Source organism: Podarcis filfolensis (genome assembly GCF_964270895.1).
Source record: "Podarcis filfolensis genome assembly, chromosome: 7".
Taxonomy (NCBI): Eukaryota; Metazoa; Chordata; class Lepidosauria; order Squamata; family Lacertidae; genus Podarcis; species Podarcis filfolensis.
This window is the reverse complement of record NC_139603.1, coordinates 8,192,407-8,214,691: the sequence shown is the minus strand read 5'-3', so window position 1 is coordinate 8,214,691 and position 22,285 is coordinate 8,192,407. Positions and strand designations below refer to the sequence as shown.

Here is a 22,285-nt window from a genome sequence, read left to right as displayed (position 1 = left end):
TCTTCAATGGTCCTGTGCGCTAAGCACTCAGAACAATGAAGCTTTAGAAGACTGCCACATTGTCAATAAATTTCAATTACACTAATTGCCAAGAGTTCAATGAGTGCATTTTGAAAAAGCAGGGGAAAGGACGAATTAAAAAAAAGGAAAGAAAGAAAGAAAAAGAAAAGCACAGGCCTACTGAGGCTATAGAAAAGGAAGCAATAAAAAAAGAAAAATGAAACTGCAGTTTGTAATATGGGCATCGGTGTGTGTGTGTGTGTATGTTTAAAAGCATGATTTAACAAGATTTTACAAGCTGGTACCAGTTTCAGGGATCTTGTTTTACATTTCTTTGTTGCTGTCACCAAACTACACATGCAGAGAGACACATTTATGTGCCATTGTCTTTCAAGGCAGAATCATTTTCTTAGTTTGGTTTTGCCTTGTTGTTGTTGTTCATGTCCTGTTTATGACGGATAATGCTCCTGAAAGCAGAAGGCAGCGATGTCAGTTCCATGAGCAAATTAGACGGCTTACTAAATCAGCACAGGGAAGCCAAATGTATCACCTTATGTCAAGGCAGGCATCCCAAATTAATTACAGCTCAGCAGGAAAGCACAGTACACAGACGTATATGTACAGACTGCAGCGGGCATCAATATTGAATGTACAGCATTGTGCACTTTCTGCAGGCAAGTGTTAAGGGCAGGTCGACACAACTTATGAACCACCAAACTGAGCACAGCCTGCCAGTGTCTCAGTGAGCATTCTCTTCCTATATGTGAGCTATTATTTACAGTACATGCCTATACATGTCTACGCATGTAGAAAAGTTCATTTATTTCTTTGTTTCGGGAATTCTATACCGCCCTTCACCAAAAATGGTCACGTAGCAGTTTTGCAAATAAAGAAGTGATATGACACACAACCAACAGCAAAAATTTGCATACTGTACTTTGCATACCTTTACTTGCAAGACATCAGAGACATCACCTTGCCAACAAAGGTCCATATAGTTAAATCTATGGTTTTCCCATTAGCGATGTATGGAAGTGAGAGCTGGACCATAAAGAAGGCTGATTGCCGAAGAATTGATGCTTTTGAATTATGGTGCTGGAGGAGACTCTTGAGAGTCCCATGGACTGCAAGAAGATCAAACCTCTCCATTCTGAAGGAAATGAGCCCTGAGTGCTCACTGGAAGGACAGATCGTGAAGCTGAGACTCCAATACTTTGGCCACCTCATGGGAAGAGAAGACTCCCTGGAAAAGACCCTGATGTTGGGAAAGATGGAGGGCACAAGGATAAGGGGACGACAGAGTACGAGATGGTTGGACAGTGTTCTCGAAGCTACCAGCATGAGTTTGACCAAACTGCAGGAGGCAGTGGAAGACAGGAGTGCCTGGCATGCTCTGGTCCATGGGGTCACGAAGAGTCGGACACGACTAAACAACTAAACAACAACAACTTGCAAGTAAGGACCTCTCTTGTTCTGTTTTGGGCAAGAGTCAAGATAATCAGCAAGCCTGTATTCCCCCTATCTTCCCCCTGACAAAGGTGTTTGGTCCCCAAACAAGGCCTGAAGCTGGATTGAAAGAGATCTAAATTAGGGTTAGCGACTGTGGTACCCTCATTGTGTTTTGGACTACAACTCCCATCAACCCCAGCCAGCATGGCCAATGTTCAGGGGTGATGGGAGCTCTAGTCCACAGCAATTGGGTGGCTGTTCTGCTGTCGCTTTCTCAAGGACCCTGCCATGAGACCTACACTTTTGCACACTATTCCATTAATCACAACAGGGCATACTTCTGAATAATCATGTATAGGATTTCTCCGCGTATCTCACTAAGTTAGTCTCAACTGGACATTTAAACTTTTTACTAGGGGTGGGCACTGACCACTGGATTCAGTGTGGACTCTGATTCTGCAATTCAGAAATCAGCCTACCTTGGTCCAAGGTATCCAATTATTTCTGAGTTCCATCCAAGTCTGTCTCCTTCCCTCCCCATGGCCCATTATTCACTACTGAGAAATCAAAAACAACTGTAACTTTATTCCTCTTTTGACAAAAGTGGATGAAATTTGCAAGCATACTAGCCCATCCAGAGTGGATAAGGTGTGCTGAATTACAGTGAAATAAGTTTAAGGGCAGGTGCGCTACACACCTTTTAAAAAAGGTTTTTGGATGAAATTGGATGAAATTTGCATGCTTTGCCCTGTCTGAGAGCATGAATCCTGCCAAGTTTCAGGATAGCTGCAGTGTTTTTTCAACAAATTATAGTCTTAGTAATTTGGGGGTTTAAAAGGGGAATCTCTTAATCTCCCTAAAATTCCATAGGCAACTTTTTTTAAAAAAAATATTTTTTATTAAATTTATGGGCAACTGGCTTGAAAATTGCAGACATGCAATTTTCAAAATGCAAAATGTCAGATAAATAGGTCCAAAGGCTTTTATGCTAGGCACCTCTAAATTGGTTTTTGTTTTAGATTGAAAAACTAAAAGGGATTCATTCTCTAAGTAAAAGTAATTCCTTCAGGTTACAAACCTCACCTGTCAGTCACAATAGCAATATTCCTCCCACATCCACTCTGTTTGCTCTTCCCACAACCATCACCCCACCCTGGCATTATGGCAAACTTAGAGACATCACTTTCATTTTAGCAGATGCTTGTCTGCAGTAATTTTTTCCATGTTGGGATTGCCAAGGTGCTTTAAAGATCCCTGATTCAAGTTATGCCACATCATACAGATCTTGGTTCACCCCAGACAAGCCAAATATCCCTCTGTTTTGCCTCAGGATTTGGGACCTGCATTTGATGCACATACCTACTTTTTACAGGCTGCCTTGAACTGCAAAAATAGGGGAGCTGGTTGCCAAACCCACAAAAAAAAGAGCAGGCCAGAGAAAGTTTGGTGGGTTGCATTAGGATTGGTGGGTCATAGGTTGTTCCAACATGATTGATACCAGTTTCACGTAAAGGTAAAGGGACCCCTGACCGTTAGGTCCAGTCGCAGATGACTCTGGGGTTGCGGTGCTCATCTCGCTTTATTGGCCGAGGAAGCTGGCGTACAGCTTCCGGGTCATGTGGCCAGCATGACTAAGCCGCTTCTAGCAAACCAGAGCAGCACACGGAAACGCCATTTACCTTCCCGCCAGAGTGGTACCTATTTATCTACTTGCACTTTGACCTGCTTTCAAGTGCTAGGTTGGCAGGAGCAGGGACCGAGCAAGGGGAGCGCACTCCGTCACAGGGATTTGAACCGCCGATCTTCTGATCGGCAAGCCGTAGGCTCTGTAGTTTAGACCACAGCGCCACCCACCTCCCACTCTGTTTCACATAATTAATCATTATCCTAGGCTACTACTGCCAGGAGAGAAGGAGGCAGGTATTCAAGTCTTCTCTTATAATAACTCTTTTTTGAAATGTATATTGACCTGTCATAACAACACTCCAAGGAGTATCACTGTTATTTACGGATGGATAACTGAGGCTGAGCCATAGAGTACTATCTAGTCCCTCTGCATATATGCAGAGTGTGAAAAGGCTCTTCAGATCACACACTGCAATTCTGCCATTCCATGGTGTTGCACCAATTCCGGGTAAGCTAAGGCCAACTAGCAACGTATATATACTTCTCCCCAGAGCCTGAGTGTGGAAGCTCATTAAGGGCTCCGTGGGTCTTGCAAATATCTACGTGAGTGAGACACAGGAGATCCTAGGCTTGGCAGGAACACAGCAGCTGGAGCATGTCTGGCATTATATTGGCTTGGAAGGGAGAGGCGCGGGCCACAATATGTGCTATGACATCAAATGTACATTTTCTACAGCAGCTTTCCCCCACCTGGATTCCTCCCAATATCTTAAGAATACAATCCCCATCATTCCTGGCCATTCTGGCTAGGCAGGGCAGCCATGAGGTGGAGTGAAGGAGCAGTCTTACCTTCACTGCTATCAGAGAAGTGGGGCCGGCACCAGTGCTGATTTCTGGTGAGATCTCACCGGAATCTACCGTCACCACCGCCATTTTGCAACACCACCATGCAGTATAGGCAAAGGATGCTTCAGCAGGGTTGCAGTGGCACGGCACTTCCCATTTTGCCTCAAGTGACAAAACAGGATGTGCTGCCCCTGTTGCTAAGGCTGATGGGAACTGTAGTTCAAACAATCTGGGGGGCTCTAGGTTGGAGACAGTTGAGCTTCTTTGGAGGTTATAGCAGGGGAGCACAGCTATTATATACCCTTGACCGAAGAACGGTACTGTGATGGCCTGGGATTCGGACTCAGAGGCTGAATGTGAGGAATCCCAGCCTGGACAGGAGTCCCCGCCTCCAGAATCAGCTGAGCCAGGGCTGGGGCTGAGTCTGAAGGGTCCTCACCTGTGCTGGATCCTCAGGTGCAGGCACCAGCTGAGTCTGCTCTGGGCCCTGAAGTGATGGAAGACCCATTGCCTGCAGGTGCTCCACTCTCAGTCCCGTCAAGGGAAGGTGAGGTTGTCTCTGGGTCCAGTAACTCTCCTGAGCTGCAGAGGCACAGGGCAGAGAGGCGGAGGGAACTAAGTTCTCGCAGGAGGAGTGTTCGCCTCCAGGCCAAGAGACGCGAGTCACCTGTGGACCGGGGCCGCCCTATGCCTCGGGGCAGATAAAAGCCAGTCAGTCCCAGTCCCAGGTTGTGGGAGCAATGTTGTTGGTAGCCTGTTCTTGCCTGCACCCTGTCCTGCTCTTCTGCCAGAGTTCCTGTCCCCACCCAACTCGGACCCAGCTACAGCTTTGATGGACAACCCCCATACTGCACCATCGACCTCAGACTGGACTCGGACCTTGCCTCTCGGGACCAGCACAGGTACACTCCTTCTATCTGGGATGGTCGTCCTCTTCCACCAAGCGTGCAGCTTCAGGAGGGGCACACATGGAGCGGTGAGAGAGGGAGGGACACCCACCTAGCCAGCCAGATCAGCCGAATCAACCCGGGCGATCAATGGGGTGACAGATGTCGCAGCCAGATCACCCTCACATCCGCTTGGAGACAGTTGCTCTACAGCAATGTCCACATTTGGATGGAGGTTTCCCAGCCCTGTTTTATAGGCAGGCCTGGTCAGGGGGAGCCTTCTTGAGAGATAGAGCCATGATGGAAGCTGGACTGCAAGAGCAACATGGCCGCTTTTCCTTCCACTCAGCAGTCTCAAGGGCTTCACCACATGGGGCAGCAGTCAACACAACCCAGAAGACTTGCCATCTGAGTCATGACTGGTCTGACAAGTACAAAGATGGATTTTTTGAAACCTCGCATTTGACAACCTAAGCAAATAGTAGGGAATATTTCTTTTTGTCAAGGCCTAGTGTTGAGAATAATTCCAACTAAATTCATGAGAGGAAAAATGTAATGCCAGAGCTGAGGTTGATGGAATGGAAGCATAAGAACTTGAATGAAGGCCTAGGAAGGTGGCAGTGGAGGGGAAGCGTATAATTTGGAAATGATCACTGAAGCAAGCTACAACATAGGCAGCTCTTGCTACGTAAAGCTTGTTGAGAAGTCAGTTTAATATTTAAACTAGAGACATGGGTGTTAATATAAAATTGCAGATAAGCTTCAGTTGGAAAATGACACGCCCTGTCAGCATAATAATGTCAAAAACTGCTGTGACATTGAAAAAGGATAAAAATAAGTTAGCAGAGTCGAAGGAGTAGCAGACTACATTAAGGGGAGCGGGGCTATTATCAGATAATGTGGAAAGCAGATAAGTCTACTGTGAGAAGTGATGTGGTCGGAGAAGTGATGAATTAAAATTTCCCCCTCGGGTATGATTGCTGGATTTACATACAAGGAAAAAGAACCAGGCAGAAGTGCCTTTCCCGAGGCCACACAGGAAAAATATTTCAGTCTTAGGAAAAGAAACCTGGATTCCTGTAGGGAAACATATATGGATGGAAGGATTTCTGATAGGGCTGGATAAAAAATAGATGGTTTTCCTGTCTTTTTTTTAAAAAACAAACAAACAGAAATAGATAATAATTTCATTAAAGAGATCTTTTGGTTGATCTTAGACTTTGCATGCAATACAGCAGGGTGCAGAACCCTTTTTTGGCTAGCAGACCAGATCTTTATCTCCCCCACCACATGGACCACCTTTGACAGGTGTGTGGTACCATCTACATGTCATTCAATGCACATCATTAGGTGATTGAGAGGCAGGTAGTCCCACCCACCTGTCAAAAGTTGTCTGCCAGGTGGGGGGGAGCTAGTGGCTTCAAAGAAGCACACTGACTTGATTTCCACCTCGTGGACTAAGGTCTGGATCAGAATATAGATATTCATGGGATTTTGCACTTGTGTGAACATTGCATTGTCGTTTTAAGTTTAAAAGCCATATAAAGATACTGCTGTATTTTGAAATGTACTTTTTGAGAGAAAGTGGGTTTATCCATGTGTAATTTGAAGAAAAATACATTTCAAGTACACATACAGTGGTAACTTGGTTGTCAAACGTAATCCGTTCCAGAAGACCATTTGACTTCCGAAACATTCGACAACCGAAGCGCAATGAGCGGTTGGAAAATTCAATTGAGAAAATTGAGAAATGTGCCTCAGAAGCCGTTCGACTTCTGAGGCACGTTCAAAAGTGGAAGCATTCACTTCCAGGTTTTCGGCGTTTGAAAACTGAAACGTTTGGCTTCCGAGACACCCGAAAACCAAGGTACCACTATATATATATATAAACTTATTTAAAAGCAAATTTTCACATGATTCTTGTTTTCAAATGCAAAAACAACAGGCGCATGCAAAAGTTGACATGAACCGCAGATCCATTCTTATCCAGCATAACTCATGGCTCACAGCTGATTTGGAGTTCACTTCTCCATTCCAAACAAAAAACAAAAAACTCACAACCCAAATACTCTTGGAGGAAGAGAGGTTTTAAGAACAGGATGAGGGAGAACAACCACATACAACATTTGCAAGAAACGATCAAGAAAACTAACCGAAACAGATAAGCAGTCTGGTTATTTAGTTCTTGGCATTCAAAGGGGTTAACATTAAAGAACATCTGTGCTGGCTTTGTAGTTCAGGTAGTTTCACAAAAATCAAGGAGAGGTCTATCCTTCTCATTTCATGGAGAGTAAGATGAAATAATCTTGCAGTAAATGTTAACAATTATAAATACGTAGAGGCCAACATGAAATAACTTTTGTCCAAGTGTTTACAAAGCATCCTGGTCATCCTGACCACATATGTGGCAGAACTGTGTTTCACGTTCCCAGAAATAAAAACAAATTATGGGGGACATTGTGCGTAGTTAGTAGCATAGCCAAGCAATATAAGTTGGACAAATCTCATATTAGGTAATTATGAACATCATCTCTAGGACGTTTCTGAGCAATAATTCTGCTGATAATGATCATAAACACAGGCTGGATCCATTCATCACACATTAAAAAATGTGTCATAAGTAGAAGAGAGAATCATCCACTACAGAAAGACTGCTAACAATGTGTCCTAGTTATTCTAAAACATAAGAAATGTTATCAGTGGGGTGTGTGTGTGTGTGTGTGTGTGTGTGTGTGTGTGTGTGTATTCCTTTTTATGAAGTTGTTACCTGGAGTTTAATGGGCCACTCTGATGTCTCTCACATTTATCACAACTTCTTTTCTCCCTATTCTATATTAGTACTAGTTCGTCATCATGCAGGTGACACACAAGTTTCTTGCCAATGTGTGTGTGTGTGTGTGTGTGTGTGTGAGAGAGAGAGAGAGAGAGAGAGAGAGAGAGAGAGAGAGAGAGAGAGAGAAGAGAGAACATTGTCCATTCATCTTTGAAATGTAGCTGGAGAACTAGTAATTTCTGGTCATATTACATTAAAATGAAAGTGTGTGAGGGAATCCTTACGGCAAATAAGGAGTTTCAATCATTTCCTGTCGTCATTCATTTGTAACTGCCAATAGCCACTGCTTAAATCAATGGCCCTGAAAAATACTGCTTGGCTAGGGAAACCAGAAGGAAAAAAAACTTCAAACAAAAATAAATAAGAATTTATTAAGAATGGATATCTGTCTTCACTGGTTGCATTCATTTTTCAGAAATGGATTTTCCTTAGTTGTTGTCTGTATGGTTTTATAATTAATACTGTCTTAAAACAATAATATTGCTATTATTAGTAGTCACACAGAGTACAAGAAATAGTCTACAAGTTGACACAGACAAGACAACAGAGAAAAAGGAGGAAAGTAAAGGCAGGAATGAACAGAGAAAGAACATGTGTACCGTATTTTTCACCCTATAGGACGCACTTTTTTCCCTCCAAAAATGAAGGGGAAATGTGTGTGCATCCTATGGGGCGAATGCAGGCTTTCGCTGAAGCCTGGAGAGTGAGAGGGGTCAGTGCGCACTGACCCCTCTCGCTCTCCAGGCTTCAGGAAGCTATCCCCCCAGCCCGGCAAGCTCCTGGAGTGATGCCGAGGTTGCGCGCAGCTTCGCCATCGCTCTTGGACCCGTTCTGGGGGCTGGGGTCGGGGGAAACTCGGACTTCCCCCGCCCCCAGCCCCACAAGCTCTGGGAGCGATGGCGAGGTTGCGTTGAACCTCGCCTTCACTCCTGGACCCCCAGCCCCAAGGCTAAAAATGAAGCCAGGACAGCAAGCGGGATCCATCCCGCTCGCTGTCATGGCTTCTTTGCTCTTTGGGGCTCGGGGGGGATAATTTTTCCCCCTTTCTTCCCCCCCCCCAAAAAATAAGTGCGTCCTATGGGCCGGTGCGCCCTATAGGGCGAAAAATACGGTATTTTTTTTCAGTAACCACATACCTAGCATTACGCATACAGGATGGGCTTTCAAGGGGGAGAGACTCCTGGAAGCAATGCATGGTATTGTTTTGTTTTAATGTCTCTTCTGTGTGGATAGGACAAGACGCCATTATAAATAGTAATATGTAAACTGCACCCAATCAGGGATAGAACTGTACATAAAATGATCTCTGGAGAGATGTATTTGATCAATTGCTATCTCTTCTTCTTTTGCAGCATTACAAAACCACAGCACGTCCTCTCTGGCCCTTTGTCAAAACTTCTGGTTCCTACCTTGGTCATCTCTTGCCTTACTCTTGCCATATCTTGGTTCCCTTCACTCCACCAAGTAATTCATTCACTGTTCTCTTTGCTCTGGTCACATGGCACCCTCGTACTGGCTTCTCCCAGATCCAGCACTGGCTCCTCATCCTTTAAAGTCCCCCATGCTCATACTTACGTTGCTGCTCTTAAATCCTGATACATTGCTGCCCATGGCCTTCACTGGTCCAGCTCCTGCCCATAATATTTGCTGTTTCAGTTCCTCCAGCCCTGTTATGTACTGAAGTTCTCACCCTGGGCCAGCAGGGGGATACTGTAGATAGTTATGCAAATAAGGGATCGAAAGTGACGTTCAGTGATTGGATAGTTTTAGAAAATTGTTACAGTTACATTGTACTGGAGCTCTATATAAGCAGGCTGACTGAACCCTTCAGTTCAGTTCTGTCCTGGCCTGTGAACAAACAAGAGTTGTTTGAAGAATCGCTGTGTCGTCTGATATGTTCACCCACAACTTAACAAGCCCCACTGTCTTTGGCCATCCAAAATTATTGCTTGGTCTCTCCAACAGCTCTACTCTTTCTTTTTTCTTGTCCCCTGTGCTTGGAACTGCCTCCCATAATCTCTGTATGGGGCTACCTCTTTTCCTTCTTTAAAACCATATTTCCTTTGAAGCGTTTGATGCAACCCTCTCACCCTCATACCCAACTGTAACTAATGCTAGGTATAAAAAATTGTCCAGTAGCACCTTAGAGACCAACGAAGTAGTTTTGGGTATAAGCTTTCGTGTGCATTCACACTTCTTCAGATACATTGAAACAGAAGTCACCAGACCCTTCTATATAGTGGGAGGGTAGGATGGAGTATTTCCCAGAAGGGTGGTATGAGATGGGTGATTGACTTAATGGGTATGGTAAATCTGTTGACGACTGTTAATGACTGCAATTAGTCCTACAGGAAAAAGCAAGGGATAGTATACAGATGACCAAAAATAGCTTCAGCATGTGTAATGAGACAAGAATCTAATATCTCTATTCGCACCAGGTCTCTCCATAGTTTTCAGTTTAGTAATAAGTTGTAATTCAGCAACTTCTCTTTCAAGTCTATTTCTGAAATTCTTTTGTAATAAGACAGCTGCTCTGAGATCTTGTATTGAATGTCCTGGGAGATTGAAGTGTTCTCCTACTGGCTTCTCTGTCTTGTGATTCCTGATGTCAGATTTATGTCCATTTATCCTTTGGCGTAGGGTCTGGCCTGTTTGTCCAATATAGAGAGCTGAAGGGCACTGTTGGCATTTGATGGCATACAAAAAGTTAGAAGATGAGCAATTAAATAGGACTGAGATGGTATGTTTGATGTTGTTGGGTCCAGTTGGTGGTGTTGGTGTTGTCTGGGTGTATGTGGCAGCAAAGTTGGCATCTGAGTTTATTGCAGGCTCTGGTACCAGTGTCCATGTTAAGTCTGGTTGTTGTATTATTGTGGGTGAGGAAGTACTTAATGTGATACATAAGAGATACTTGTGATTATTATCAACAATCTGTTGTGTGCCACATGACTGTTATTGGCGGTGGTAATATGAGTTATGGTGGCCACATTACCAAAATGAAAAGAAAAATGAGACATTGCATCATGGAAAAGAGGATAGAACAAGAAACATATTTGCATAATATTTGTCCATGCTACTTTAAATATATAAATGCATGCTTAGAAATAATTTAGTTTTTTAAAAATGCAATGCATTTCATCATAGTGGCAATTGGGAAGATAGCGAGCAAGTGACCTACCGTATTTTTCCATGTATAAGGCGACCTTTTTTCTTATTTTTCTTTTGGTGGTAAATTGAGAGTCATCTTATACACGGGTTAATAGGCTAAGTAACTGAGGGCTGGTGCTGCGGCGGTAGCAGGGAAATGTTGGAGAGGAGGCTGCTTACCCGCTCTTCCCGGCTTAGGAAGAGTATTTGGTGAGTGCCAGTATGCAGAGTATTACGGCACCAGTTCCATCAGCTGGAGCAAAGGATCGTCGAAAAGCTGTTCAACAGCTCAGCGGACTTACAAAAGAAGTTCGACTGTTGAGGGTTCCCAAAAATAGGGGTCGTCTTATACATGAGGTCGTGTTATACACAGAAAAATACGGTGTGTGCCTGTTCAGTCTGCTCTCGCAGCGCTAACTGCTAAAAAGCTAGTTCAAGGCCTGGCTCTGCTTTCTTATTGTTATCTGTCTTTAAACCAGATCTGGACTGGACAATCCTTCAAAGCGAGGGTGCCTTCAAATTGTCAGCATCACCCTTGAGCCAGTGCCCCCAACTGGGCTCAACCACTTCAGCCCCGACTGGGCCAGGCGAGCTGGGGTAGCACTTCCAGAGACCTTCTTCTGCAGGAACAGGTCTAAGTGCTGTGGACTCACAACTCAGAGCTGTGAGCCCCGAACTCACTTCCAGAAGACAACCGTGCCCAGCAGAGTATAGCAGAGCATAAATCACTCGGACGACAGTGCTGAAGAATATCTTCTTTTATTCACTAACAGCTACTGTACTATACAAACTATATACAAATGGAGACGCTGGACTGCACTGAGTGTTATAGCTGCTTTCTGCAGCGACCTTATCTACACAGAGATAACACTCAGTCCCCCCCCCCCTCTGAAGTGAGGCTGGAGCGGAATAAGTAGCAAGCACAATCCGCCCCCTGCTCTCTGGAAAATCAGCAGATTCTTGCAATGGGAGGGGTGAAATATCCTCACAAATAGAGGACTGTCAAGCAGGACATTTGGCCTACTATGCTAGCAGGTTTTACGAAGTATCTGACGGGGGGGGAGAGCTCCTTGCCTCAAAAAGCTTACAGTCTAGTTCATGGGGGACGGGTGCAGTCAATGGAGAGAAAGGAAGGGGCTAGCATGAAGGTGTATATGAAAATAAATAGTTTTCTGGGATGGAATCATGGGGGAGTGATTTTCTGGTTTACTGAATGCTGCTACAGTATAGCTAGAGATGAGCCAAATTTTCACGAGCTTTGATTCTCATGCCAAAACATGCAGGTTCAACGAAGAGAAACTATTTTTGTGTGAACACCTAAAGTGACACATTGGAGAAGTTACAAAGCAGAGGCTCGTCCAACTCGGTGTGTCCAGGACTCCAAGAGGTTGCTGCTTGCGACGGCCTGGTGAATGGGAAGCAAGAGAACCGAAAACACCTCTGAACATCTGCCCTCCATACCTCCTGCTAGCCGTGCACCTGCCTCCAATTGCCAATTACCACCAAGCAAGCCTCTTCCCACCAGGCAGACAAGCCTAGCAGCTGAGAGCAATGGTGCCTGAAGACTGTGCAGCTGTTATCACTTTTCATTTTCAAGGCTTGCCCAACGTGATGGGCTGCCATCTGGCAAGACCATGGGGTTGTCACAAGGGTGAGAGGGAGAGATACGTAGGTTTGTGCTTTTGGAGTACCCAGTATGAGAAATTGAGGGGTCCTAGAGGGTACATGACTCCTGGGTGCAGAAAATCTACTGTTTATGCCCCAGGAGAAAGATGGGATGGGATGACTGTAGAATATACTGTTTTGTTTTGTTTCCTTAGCTGGAGGGTTGGCATGTTTATGGTGGACTGTATGTGCTCTTGACTATTGTGGATTGAAGTCTACGTGGCCTGGTGGCATGATAAATCGTGCACTGGGTTTTTCTAGAAGAGTGTTCTATACACAGGGTGTGTCTCAGCAGAAGGGTATTGGAGGAGGGGGTTCAATCTCAGTGATTGAAAGGAGGCATGTTAGAAGGTTGATGATAGGTAAAGGTAAAGGGACTCCTGACCATTAGGTCCAGTCGCGAATGACTCTGGGGTCATGGCGCTCATTTCGCTTTATTGGCCAAGGCAGCCAGCGTACAGCTTCCGGGTCATGTGGCCAGATGACTAAGCCGCTTCTGGCGAAACCAGAGGAAACGCCGTTTACCTTCCCACCGGAGCGGTACCTATTTATCTACTTGCACTTCATGCTTTTGAACTGCTAGGTTGGCAGGAGCAGGGACTGAGCAACAGGAGCTCACCCCGTCGCAGGGATTCGAACCGCCGACCTTCTGATCGGCAAGTCCTAGGATTTGTGGTTTAACCCACAGTGCCACTTGAGCCTAATATCTCCCACGAAGCTCCCTCCTATCCCTGGTACTAATGAATGCTCTACCATTGCTGCCAACAGTCTGGTGGTTCTGCAGCTGAATGCTAAGCTGGTCAGTAATAAAACCATGCCTATGCACGATTTAATTGTAGATAAGTGAGCTGACCTGGTGTGTAATACTGAGACCTGGGTAGAGTAAATGGGCTCATCTCTGCCTGCCTGGGTAGCTCAGCACAACATCAGCCCAGACTGGAGGGCTGCGTGGGAACTGTTACTGCAGTCCATAGGAGTTCATGTCCCATCACTCAGAAACCTCTCACCCTTGAAGTGAGACTATAAAGCAGGGGTTGTCAACCTGGTCCCTACCGCCCACTACTGGGCATTTCAAGATTCTAGGTGGGCGGTAGGGGGTTCTACGGCACAAGCTGAATCCTCCTTCCATCGAGCACTGGGGGGCAGTAAGGAAATTTTACCATCAAGAAAGATGCATTAGTGGGCGGTAGGTATAAAAAGGTTGACTACTCCTGCTATAATACCTGAATTGGTGTTGGGCCAAAGCCCCAAACTTCATTGGTTTAGGATACATATCTTATTTATTAAATTTATATTCTGCCTTTCCTCCTGAAGCATCTCAGGGAAGCAAACACATTCGGATTGTTTTTTAAGCATTCTAAAACAGTTAAGCATTCTTAAAACAGTTTCAGTTTAAAACATGATTTTATCTAGGGCTCTCAAGATTGCCAGGAACAGGATTCTTCTACCATCAAATGCCTGGGTAAACAGAAATGTTTTCAAGCTCCTTATATCTCAGCTCCTTCACTCAGATCATCCGCAGAAGTGTGGCTGGTCATTCCCCAAGTTGGCGAGGCTCATCTGACAGCAGCAAGAAAGTGAGCCCAGTTCTGTGGAATGCTCTGCCAATAGAGATTCAGCAAGTGCCTTCTGATTTAACCTTTAAATGTCTCCTGGAAACTTACATCATCTTCGTATAGTTGTAGCCACTCCTATTTAATGGGGAGAAACTTTGCTTAGCACACAGTTGTGTTTTGAGTAGCAGCAGCTGCACAGCAAGTTGCATATGCAACTCTATTCTGTAGGTCCACAGAACTGACTAAAAAGGCATTTTAAACCAAGCTTCACAACTCATGCCAAATGCATACCACTGACAATCAAAGCCTGGACTATATGGAATTGGCGGAAATGACTGGCAGAATCCGAGACCTGGGAGAAGAGTTGGTGGAAGAAGACTGGAAGAAATCTAAAGACTATCTGCAGAAACACTGTAAAATAAATGAATGTTAAAATGATGTTGGCTTGAAAATAAGTGGCATTAGCAACAAAGTTAACAAGAGTATGCAAAATTGAATTGATAATGGATGAAAATATAGAGTCATAATATGTTAAGATACAGAGTTAAGATAAACGAAAGAGGGTAAGGATTTGCTGATTTGATTATTTAAATGGGGATACAAAAGGGGGAAGTGTGAGGAGGCCAAGGAAATAAGATAATGAGTTAGGGTTACAAAAAATGGATTTGTTTTTCTTCTTCTTTTTTCTATTTTATGTATTTTTCTATGTTTTTTTTCTGTATTTCTTTCTTTTTATATGACCTTTTTAAATTTATTTTTTTCTGTAAAACTTCAATAAATATCTTTAAAAAAAAAAAAAAAAAAAGACAATCAAAGCCTGAACAATTTTCTTACCTATGTGGAACTTTAGAAACGGGGCAAGAAGACATACCATAAAAAAACATTAAACCATGCTGTTTTATTATGTTTTTGTATATGTTGGAAGCCGCCCAGAATGGCTTGGGCAACCCGGTCAGATGGATGTGGTGCAATTTTGTATTTTATTAATTGTTTCGTGTTGTTGTTGTTGTTGTTGTTGTTGTTGTCACTACCACCACACGGCAGGTCGGTTATGTTCAGCGATGTGTTGTTTAGGCAGGCCTTGGCCTGGTCAATACTTCTCAGGCTGGCTACTAGTCCCCTCACTTCCCCTTTGGACTAATCATGGATGCAAAGCTACAAATCAGTCAAAAACTAAATAGAAGATTCTGTCCAAATTGTATTATCTGCCCTGAGAAAATTAGCCCTTTGTTGAATAACATCAAACAAGTAAGTGGCATTGCATGATGGAGTCTGAACACAACACTCTGTGTGATTGTTCAGACAAAGCTCTGGGATTCATCTGAAGTGTTTTCTAGTATTTGCCAGGTCACAGTGCTGCACCCGAAGCAGTCATTTGGAATCTTTCTTCTACGGCAGGCTGCAGTGCATGGAAAATATTGGTTTACACACTGCTTTTTTTTCAAGGCAAAGTTGATTTCCAGTAAAGTCTATAATTGCAAGGAGAAGAGCTTCCATTGCTCACAGCTGCCAGTCAGAAGTGCGTAAGATTTCCTCCCTAGAGACCTTTGGTGCACAAGGCTTAGATTACACTGCCACCCACCGGCTCTCCTGTGCAAATGGCACAAAGGGAAATAAATGGGGCTTTACATTTCCTTGGCTTAATTCCTACTACAAGGCAAGCCATCCCTAGACAGATATCCTCCCAATTCATTTCCTCTTGCTTGCGATAACTGTGAAATTTACCCAGCTCAAAATGGAAAGGAAATAATTTCTCTAATAGCCTTAATGGGTTTTTAGAGGTCTTGGCTAGCAGCCAAGGGAGACTTAGATATGACTGCACAGGCAAACTGAATACACAGTTTATTCCATGAGTGTGTGTGAGAGAGTGACGGGGGGAGAGTGTTCATTGTCAGATAAGTTTCAGAAACGATGTATTAATTGAACTCCCCTCTGTCGTGATACACCCGGCAACAGCTTTGCCTGACAGCATCAATGGATGGAAATGAAAACTAATTGTGCTTCAAAGAAAGAAAGAAAAATCATAAGACTGTTGTAGGGTTATGTTCTCTTTAATAAGAGGATGGGAGTAAACAGGAATAGTAGTTGCTGCAGAAGTGTTACTTTTTTTGTTCTACTTTAGTTCCACTTTCTTATTTGAAAATCAAAAACTTTAATAATGCACAAAAGTAGATCAAAGGACGCACATGCACACACACCCAAACACACTCCCTCCCTAATGCATCAATTAAAAAGTATTTAATCTTTACTCAGGCACAGTGAATGGTGTCTTAAGATAGCCTTGGGCAGTGGCAAAATGGCAAGGTCTGCAATTGGGTTTTGTGGGCAAAAGATCTGCCATGGCTCTCCCACCTCCATCATGGTGCTGCCACCATGCTCATAGCAGACAATGGGTGGTGTTCTCCTCCACCACTGCTTCAGAGTCAGAACCTTTTGTAGAGGCTAAAGAGTACCGCCTGACATGCACTGGCCTATAGGTGAAATGAGGCTTTCTTGGTGAGTCCCCCAGAATTCGCTCCTTTGGCCAGAGTTGGATGGTGATGCCCAGGCTAGATTTTCCTCAGCTGTTATTCCCTTAGGTTACCAATTCATCTCCTGTGGGTTTGAGTCTCTTTATTTATTGGGAGGTGGAGGGAAACAGTGTCATGTTCAGAGGAATAATTTAAACAATCTTTGCTTCCAAGCTATACAGGCAACTAAACAAAAGCTGTACACTGTAATATCAAGCAACGCGCATGGTCTTGCTCCATCGTAAGACCAATACCACAGTTAGCACGATAGACCTTTTACAGTTTCATGCTGAGACAGGAGATGCAATTATTATTATTATTATTATTATTATTATTATTATTATTATTATTATTATTGAAACTGGGGGTGATAGTGCTAAGTACATATCTGCCCAAAGATAGACTGTGTTAATGAAATTGTGTGGGAAACGTTCGAGTGAATAAATAGTTATGGAGGCTAATGTCTCATGAAATTCTCAGTTTTAGCAGATGAAACAGCAGCTATTCCTGGTATAGAACAACTATCTCTAGGTGAAAGATTTGTGAAATAAAATGATGAGAATGCATATGTACATGAGGAATTCTTGGGTTGATTTCAGTCTCAGACCAAACTGCAATAGCCATATCCAAAACAATCATACCTGTTTGTTCTAATTTTTGACCAGGTCTCAATTAGTTACTTGGACAACAATACAATGAGTTTGGAAGCAGGACAGGAAAAGAAGGTTCAAGCACAAATCAAGGCATTCTATCCTCGGGCAATGTTTGCCCCCTACGGCTCATCCCATAGACTTAATCTCTCTGTTAATTATCTGAACAGTGTAAGTGATATGTGTAATACAGTTGACACAATTAAGGTAAGGTCATCATAAGAAAATACATTAGGTTATCCAAAAATGACATCTAATACCAACAGACCAATGCTGTGTGAAAAACGGTGGACTCTGAAATACAAGAGCATCTGTGTGTTTGCAGCAAATCACACAAGCATTGTCTCGCTACTGAAGAAAACTTTCATACCAGTTGTTGCGTGATCATGGAGATCAACTTGTATTGATTGCCTTGTGATTATAAGCAAATATTCTTCAGTGCCAGGGCCAGTCACCCAAGCTGTGAAAAGTTAGATGTAATGGAAATGAAAGCCCATATGCAGCATTTGCTGGGTGTAATACAACAACACAGGGAAGCTAGTCAAGAGACCTTCAGCACAATAGCAGAGAAGTGCAAGAAAGTAGAAGATGAAGTGGATGTAGAACTTAATGCACCTAGACAAACTGTGCAACAGAAGAGTCATGCCAATCATCCCAGCCAATCCATGGAAGAGTTCTACCATCAAACCATCTACATTGCCTAGCTGGACTTGCTTATTTCCTCACTGAGGACTTGTTTCACTGATGAAAGCCAACCTGCTTGCAGTTTGCTGGACCCATATCCATCTCAGTCCCACACAGAAGAAAAACAATATTTTCATGCCCATTCCATTTTGGAACTTTATAAATCTGAAAGCCTTTTGGATGAATCTGCGACTTGGTATGGAGTTGTGGGCAAAAGAAAAAAGTTGAATACCTAACCCAAGGAAAAATTCATGAAGGAAGTTATTGGCCGTCTTGGCCAAGACTATCAAAGACTCCACTTTTATTTAAATCATGATCCACCTTGTATTATCTTTTTGACCGACAAGCATTAACAAAACAAATCAAAAAAATTCTGACTGGTTTCAGATCTTGTGTCTGGCATTCACCACAGCCAAGGCAGATTCTTTGTAAAATGTGTAAAACTGAGTCTATTATTATTATTATTATTATTATTATTATTATTATTATTATTTTAAAGTTGGCTCTGAAATGTATAATCTCATACTATGTAGTAAATCATCAACAGGCATTGTCCACCATTGCTTCTTGTTGAGTCGCTTCAATACCATGTCATGATACATAGGGTTCAGAAGTCAGTTGACTACAAGTCATAGACCAGCCCTCCCCAGACTGAATTATGGGATGGATTGTTTTCTGAAACCATGTGATGTTCCACAGCTACAACAATCGCTGTACTAAATGGTTCTGGAAGAGAAGCTTTCGGGAGATGATCAGTGCCGGATTTATGTATAAGCTAAACAAGCTATAGCTTAGGGCTCCACTCTCTTGGGGGCTCCCAAAAATATACTTCTTCTTAATTGTATTTCACTATTAATATACTTCTTAATTGTATTTCAGTTGACCAATGACTTTGATAAAATACATATTTTGTTATGTGTAAATGGCTTTAGATATCTATTAGGACCATAAATGACCATATAGCATATATTCAACACAAAAAACAGTGACAATTTGTTGTTGACAAAGGACAGCTGGACATATAAAGGGCCCATTACCTTCGGTAGCTTAGGGCCTCATCAAACCATAGCTGTCAACTTACAGATTTGAAAATAAGGGACCAGCAGCCTCGAAAATAAGGAATCAGCAGCCAAAATAAGGGATTTTCCGGGCACAGGTATGTTCAACTTCTGAGCCCCTCTGAGCCAAAGGCAGAAAGCCCAGCCAGCAGTCAAATGAAGCCTCATCAATAAGGGACAGCAGCGGGACATGGCGCTGGGATAAGGGACTGTCCCGCCAAATAAGGGACACTCGACAGCTATGCATCAAACCTAAATCTGGCCCTGGATGAGATCCACACCATAGCAAACATGGGAAGGAACATCCTCTTTTTTAGATTAAACAAACCACTCTGCCACCTGGTACAATGGAGGGAAAATGACACGCCCACAAACTAAGCATTTGTTGAACTTCAGCACCCCCCAACCTGTTTACAGGCCAGTTCACTCCACACCCTCCCACAACAAATGGCTGAACTAGTTCTTTGTTAAATTCCCTTTCTGTAAAAGTAAAATACAAATTAGACAAACTTTAAACATGCAAAAGGGAAAAAGAAGATGACAAAGAGTACTAATCAAAATTAATATTTTTATGTTTGCAGGTTTTCTGTTAGAAACAGCAAGACCTATAATTCAGGCTGGGCCAGGCCCACATCAAAGAAAAAAATAGTTAAATCAACCATATAAAAGCACAAGGTGGTGTTGGACATCTTATGAACTCACGAAAGATACTCGGTTTAGACAGAAGAGGAAGGCATTTTGCATTTGGGGTATAACTCAGTGGTAGAGCATTTGACTGCATTTGCTAGATATCACATACTGCTATGAATCACGGAAAAGAATCCTTCATCAATATGAATTGAGGTAAGCAAATCCAAACTTCAATTACAGGCAAAATGGAGATTTCTGGAGTCAAGGTTTAGAAGGATCTCCAACATGATGCTATACAAAAAGCAGATGAAGTCCATTAAGGGGGCGGGGTGTTAAATTCAGAATCAGGCAAATGCTTCTGCTAATTAGCTGAAACCGTCACATAAACTGTTAATTCTTTTCATGGCAACATGTCCAGAAAGGACTTAAATGTTGGCTGCTCATGAGTTAGCAACCCTACCTGCAAATTGTTCTAAAACTCGCTTCCTGTGATAGCATAACTCTAGCTCCCAGGCAAACTTGTTTATCATCACCTGGGCTGGGTCTACACTGACCTGTTGGTTGTTATTAGAACTATATTTGATATACTGTTCTAAAACGTCACAGAGCATACTTGTAAATTAAAGTGTTTCTTACCTTTGTCCCTCACCCCCCCCCACCCCGTCAAAATGCTGTTTCCCTAATGCTGGTTCCTGGTTGCTCTGCAGTGCTCTCTGGTGTCACATTTTAATAACGCGTTACGAACGTTGAAAGTAGGACGCAATTCATCCAAATATGAAAACCATTCCTTACTTCTCCCTTGACGTTAAAAACCATGAGTGTAGATCCTCCCCTGTTCTGAGCATCCAGCCTGACTGTGTCCAGACTCAGTTTGACTGTTAACTGACTTTCTTGTTGCCAAGACTTTGAGCTCATCTGTTGTGACATCACGCGTGACATCAGAATGCCATGTTTGCATTCAAGCCAGCTATCTCTGTGCCAGCTGCAGTGGATATTAGACTTCCCTAAGGAGCTAACCAACCTCCTAACCAACTGACTTTCTTGTTGCCCAGACTTTGAGCTTATCTGTTTGTGACATCACGCATGACATCAGAATATCATGTTTGCATTCAAGCCAGCTATCTCTGTGCCAGCTGCAGTGGATATTAGACTTCCCTAAGGAGCTAACCAACCTCCTAACCAACTGACTTTCTTGTTTCCAAGACTTTGAGCTTATCTGTTTGTGACATCACGCATGACATCAGAATGCCATGTTTGCATTCAAGCCAGCTATCTCTGTGCCAGCTGCAGTGGATAGACTTCCCTAGGGAGCTAACCAACCTCCTGACTGTCCAGAAATTCCATGTTTAGATTTATTTTTATTTTTATTTTGCTCTCATGACCAAACCCTGAAGAAGAGCTTGGTGCAACCTGAAAGCCAGATTCTTCTTTAAAACAAAACAGCCAGCTTTGCCAACAGCAGCCAACTCTCCCCTCCAAATATGGAGAGTCCGTGCACATTTGGAAAAGTAGCAATCTTTGCCATGCTTTAGCTTCTTTCTGGTATATGTGCAACCACCCTCAGAACTTTGTGGCTTTAAGCTTGAGCTCACAGCAAACCAACTGTGCCAGACAGCAGTTTCAATTTGCAAGCTATAGAAGTATTTTTCCACAATGAACTAATTATCTTCTGGCATATAACTAAATTAATTACTGTTCCATGTCAGAAGTAGTTATACTAATGTTTTAAGTAGTCTATCAGTAGCATATCAGTAGATATAACAAGAGATACAATATACTGAATCGGAGTTACAATGAAAGATTAAATATTGGCAGGGGCAGCTATATATCTTGTGTTATTTCTGCCCCTTTTAAAAATATCTATTTTTCATTTCAGGGTTTCTCATTCCCTTAGGTACGGAATGAACTTAAAAGCAACCTAGATTTTTCACAGGACTTTTAGAGTGTGTGATAGATCGATAATTTGCTCTTTTTTTGTTTATGAAATATGCCAACTTACTGGGACAGAGTCATTTTTAAGAGGCAGCCAAGATCAATACATGTGTGCATAGATTTATGGGTAGTTTAGTTACAATCAAAATAAGTCTTTCTGCTTAAAGAATTCTAAAAGGGAAACTTGGATTTTTCCACTTCTGTTGAACTGAGGCATGCCAGCTGCACTGGGGCGAGGGGATATTTTACTAATTAGCATTCTGACAATGGTACTTGCTGAATTTCACCAAATTGGCGCTCATTTTAGGCTGGTAACAGAACAAGTTTTCTGGTACCCCAAGCCCGGTGCTTTTTTCTCAGGGGGTACTCAAGGCTACACAGTACCAGCACCTCTTTTTGTTGTTGTTAAAAGGTGTGGCGCTTACTGTAACATACCTGAGATGGGATGATGAGCTGCTTGTGCGTGAAGTTCCTAGTCCCTCAGTGTTTGGCTAAGTCCACAAACCACTGTCTGTAACGGAGCTCCATAAGCATGGCTCCGTCAGTCGCTGGCAGAATCCGACAGTGGTTTGTGGACTTAGCCAAACACTGAGGGACTAGGAACTTCACGCACAAGCAGCTCATCATCCCATCTCAGCAATCCGACAGTCCCTATAGGAGGTCCTGAAACCTCCCCACTGTTCTCGCTGGAATTGTCTCTGAGCCATCCTTCCGACTCACTTTCCCTTGGAGCTCTTTCTCTCCCCCTGCTGGTTCCCTCCTCCGCTGATAAGTCTCTCCCAACCTCTGGGAGCCCTTGCACCACCGGTTCT

General features: G+C 43.2%; 1 long non-coding RNA gene across 1 annotated transcript; it reads right to left on the bottom strand.

Annotated features, from left to right (window-relative positions):
* Nucleotides 1–13,838: 13,838 nt before the first annotated feature.
* LOC310767625 lies at nucleotides 13,839–20,424 on the bottom strand. The gene is made up of 2 exons (XR_014550981.1): nucleotides 20,334–20,424; nucleotides 13,839–14,144 (listed from the first exon to the last, which is right to left on the bottom strand). It is a non-coding gene; the product is annotated as an uncharacterized lncRNA (long non-coding RNA).
* Nucleotides 20,425–22,285: the final 1,861 nt, after the last annotated feature.